The sequence below is a fragment of the Bos javanicus genome, chromosome 19 (assembly GCF_032452875.1).
Source record: "Bos javanicus breed banteng chromosome 19, ARS-OSU_banteng_1.0, whole genome shotgun sequence".
In the NCBI taxonomy this organism is placed as follows: domain Eukaryota; kingdom Metazoa; phylum Chordata; class Mammalia; order Artiodactyla; family Bovidae; genus Bos; species Bos javanicus.
In genome coordinates this window covers 58,510,579-58,515,278 of record NC_083886.1, presented here as the reverse complement: position 1 = coordinate 58,515,278, position 4,700 = coordinate 58,510,579, and positions in this window count along the sequence as shown.

Genomic DNA, 4,700 nt, shown 5'->3' with positions numbered 1-4,700 from the left:
CAAGATATTACCACTATTTAGCTTAGGCTTTAACTCAGAGGTTGAAAGGGAAAATCAGAGAACGTGTCTTTTATCAGTCATCGTGGTCATGCAGACACGGCTATTGTTCTGTTTCAAGCACGTCCATGCGTACTTCACTTGGTTCTCTCTGGGATGGGTACCGCTGCCCGGAGGTTGAGACTCCCTGGCACCACCCCGCTGAGATTTTTTTTCCCTCCTCCAGGAAAGCAGATGGCATTAATAAATAAAGAAAGACAATTATCTCTCTTGTCCGTAAGCCAAGAATGTTGAGATCCATGTGCCTCTTCCCAGATATGGGCTACAGATCTGGGTCAAGGGAGGGCAGGCACTGAGCACATATCACATGGAAAGTCTCTGTTTAGGAAGCTGCATCCTTGCCCTTCATGTGTCAATAGAAGAACAGGGAAGGGGCTGTCTACCTGCCACCCCCCCCCCCTCACAGCGTCCCAAGTGAGGTAAGAGAGCTGTGATTGGATACACCAGTGACCCACCGTTGCCTACAAGGAAAGCCGTAAAAGCCACAGGCATCTCCCCATTCGGAGCCCAGCGGTCAAGTGTCAGCCACACCAGCTGTCAGCCCGAGACCACCTGGGTGGGTAGTTAAAGACCCCGTCCTCCAAGGAGGTGAAACCTGTCCACGGGGTCATATTCCAACCGGAGGCCACAAGGGACCGTGGTCCTTGACCAGTTTCGGGCTCACTGAGATTATGAAGGAAGTTCAACCTTGCCTGGCAGGAGGGAGAGCCCCCCCCTCCCCCCGCCCCGGCCCGGCATTTCCAGGGTGCAAGGCACCGGGGGAGGGGGGGTTCTTTTCAGACGAGATTGGGCATGCTCAGGGTGGTATGGCTGTAGACAGAGGAGGGATCTTTTCAGATGATCATCCTGCCCTCATGTCCTAGCGGTGACCAGGGGAAGGTTTTCTGGCCACTCCTGGACATCTCAGCAGGGAAGAGGGGCTCTGGGGACCGAGTCAGGACCTGCTGGAAGAATGTTGTTTATTTTGCTGCTGACCTTGGAAGTTCCAGGTTTTATCTTCCTAAGGGTCCTGGGTTTCTTTACAGACTCCCTCCTCTCCCAAGTTTCAAATCCTGAAATTGTTTCCACTGCCATATGCTCCCTCCCTTCCCCCTTCCCTCCCACCTCCTCTTGGGACTGACTTTCCTCCCCCTGGGGTCTTCCATTTCCAGCCCCCTCCTCCTCTCAGTCCAGCAGGACCCAGTTCTCCAAGTGCCCCTGGGCAAGCCCATCCCAGGCTGTATTTTTATCTTCGGGTTGGAATGCATTTTTGATAAACTGATTATATGAGTTTCTTTGCCTTTAAGTGATTTATATTTGATTTTGAGATCTCTGGTTACTTTGATTAAGGAATAAGTATTGTCCAATTGTCTTTATCAATTTATCAGATATTTAACCATGACTTTTAAGTCTTTTGTCATTTATAGATACTTTTATACTGTGGCACTCTTACAAAAAAGGACTTTACAAGTTTCTGACTTTCAGAAGATAATACTGAACTGAGTAAAAAAGATTGAAGAATTCTATTGAGAAACTGGAGAAGGAAATGGCAACTCACTCCGGTATTCTTGCCTGGAGAATTTCATGAACAGAGGAGCCTGACGGGCTACGGTCCATGGGATCGCAAAGAGTCAGACAGGACTGAGTGACTAACCTTACTTACCCCGTCTTTGGACCCAGCGCTTGGCACAATGTAGGTCTCCGTTGAACGGTTGTCAAAAGACCGATTAATAGTGCCTGGGCATAGAGCGCCCCCTGGTGGAGACAGATAGTACGGCAGGATCTTGGATCTCGCCTGGAATACTTAACCTGGAGCGACATGTCCTGGCGCTCGGGTTCAGGGCAGCCTGTCCAAGTGTGAGGTCATGTGGCTAGGGAGGGAGTTGGGGTCCCTGGACAAAGTCTGAGGGGAAGGAATGGCCTGGGTCTTTGAAAGGCATGGCTCTCCTAGGATAGGCAGGGTTAGCCTGGTAGTGGGACCCAGAATCTAAGCTCTTAAGCGCTTTCAGTGTCTGTCTGTCCATCCATGCTTTCATCCGTCCATTCACTTTCAGCACCACCACTGTGGATCTGACCTCGTGGAAGGATTGCGGTGGGACGCCAAATCCCCCGGTCATAGGTTTCACTGTCATGTTGGGTGCCCCTGTTTGAGTCCTCTCCTTCCCAGGAGAGCTGTTGGGTGCTGGTCCAGGGGTCAGAGAGTGGCTCCTTGAAGTGAGTCCCTGGCGGACTTCTGTGCTGCCCGCACTGGCTCCAGGGTGCATCCAGGGTCTGCCCAGAACATCTTCTCTCCCTTGGCGGCATGCTCCCTCCTCCCGCTTCCTTGGGGGCAAGAATGCCCTGCCAGGACTCCACGAAGATCAACTGAGTCAGGATCTTGGGGCCCAGCTGGCTAGGGAAAACGGGGAGGGAGGTGAAGGAGGTGGCTTAGGCGTGGGTGTTTTCTTGAAAGCTCCCTGGGAGAGAGTAATATGCATCCAGGGTGGAGACCCCCGCCAGCTTCTGTGCCCACTCAGGTTTATGCTTCTTTCTGCTTCTCCCCTCGCCCCAGGCCCCACAGTGCTCTGCCGGTTCTTCTACCCTCTCCCCTCCCTACCTGAGCCATACGTACATGCACTCTGACCCCTGAAACTGCCCATGAGGAGCTGAGCCTCCTGTTCTCTAGAGCTAGAAACCTCAGCAGTGTTTAAGGTCTCATGTTCTGGTCCTTGTGGCCAAAACACATGCTCAGAAAGGGGTTGCTGTCAGCAGGGAGCCCTGCAAGGCTGCAACACCCAGGACTCCCTGCTGACAGCAACCGAGCAGAGCCTGGTGGTGGAGGACATTACCAGGAGGGCAGGGCGTGTGTGTGTCGGGGGGTGAGACCTGATTCTGTCTCTGCTTCCCAACCCGCTACCCTCTACCACCTGCAGCCTCAGCCCCGTCCCTCTTCTAGAACAGTCCATAGGTAGCCGAAGTGAAGCACCAGCCTGCCCACCTTAATGGGGCAGCTGGACCATCCCTGGCTGGCCTCAGAGGTGAGGGTCTAGTTGGGAGTCTGAGTCGCTCCTGGTCTCACTGGCTGCAGACCAAAAGCCCAAGAGACCCCAGAGCCTGAGCTCCAGTGTCTGCCATCCCTCCTGGTCTGAGAGCCGGGCACTGTTCTCTTTCCAGCTCCATCCCTTCTGCTTTCATCTCCTATTCCTCCACCACCTCTCTGAAGCCCCCACATCCTCTCTTCAAGGGCCTCGAGACTTCCCCTTGTTCCTGGGCTCCTGGCTGGGGGATCTGGAAGCATCAGTGCCACACCCCTGCATACCTGAACAGAAGCCTCTGTACTTCCTCACTTGCAGAGAGGGAAACAAAGTTCAGTTCAGTTCAGTCGCTCAGTCATGTCCGACTCTCTGCGACCCCATGGACTGCAGGACACCAGGCCTCCCTGTCCATCACCAGCTCCCAGAGCTTACTCAAACTCATCTCCATTGAGTCGTTGATGCCATCCAGCCATCTCATCCTCTGTCGTCCCCTTCTCCAGCCTTCAGTCTTTCCCAGTATCAGGGTCTTTTCCAATGAGTCAGTTCTTTGCATCAGGTGGCCCAAGTATTGGAGTTTCAGCTTCAGCATCTGTCCTTCCAATGAACATTCAGGACTGAGTTCCTTTAGGATTGACTGGGTTTGATCTCCTTACAGTCCGAGAGACTCTCAAGAGTCTTCTCTAACACCACAGATCAAAAGCATCAAGAAAGTTACCTGCCCCAGAAAGCCGGCAGTTCTGGCGATCACCGCCAGATGGCAACAGGGACCGCTCACAGCTGGCCCGTTGCATCCTTGCAAGGGTGCTAAGGAAGCCTCTTCACTTGTCCCTGTGCGGGCCAGGCGTGCTCAGCACTCAGTCGTGTCGTCTCTTTGCGACCCTCGGAACTGTAGCCCACCAGGCTCCTCTGTCTCTAGTCCCTGCTGCACCGCTTCTCTGCTGCCTGACTAGCATTCCCTGGCTCTGGCCACCTTGGGAATTAGGCCCAGGCCTGTGGGACCTTCCAGCACTGCCCCAAGACCTGCCTGGGCCAAGGCTAGGCTTGGCCATCTGGTCCACCCCAACTCGCCTGTCCAGCCCCTGCTCACTCCTCTCCCTGTCACCCTGAATCCCTGAGAACCCTGGTAGAAGCCAGGGGTCTGGAGCCAGGTGGGCATTCAGGAGCTGAAGCACAGAAGGTGCTGGAATTCAGAGCATGATGGAGCAGGATGGGCATGCTTTGGGCACACGGAGTGGACACCAGGCTAGGGCAGCAAGCTGTCTTGCTTTCAGCTCTGCTGACAAGCGGCACCCACACCGCAGCCCTTAATTCCCCGCTCCCCAGGGAGAGACAGGTAGACACCCATCCCCTCTGCTGAAAGTTTCTGATGACTTTGTCCCGGCCTGTTGACAGCCTCCCCTGTTTTCCCCCCCTTTGCAGGAAGGAGGCAATCAGCCCTCTGGTGTAGTGACATTTGATCAGGAAGGGTCTGGTGGCGAGGGGCAGATGAGGGGACAAAACCCAAGAGGAAAGACCTGCAGGGCCCAGCACGATGGACGGGGTGCGGTTGGGTGGAGAGACCAACTTCAACTCCACTTTTCCTTTTTTTCTCCTTCCAGCAATCCACCTGTCCAGAGCATGAGGCAGGCAAGCGTGCGTGCTCAGTTGTGT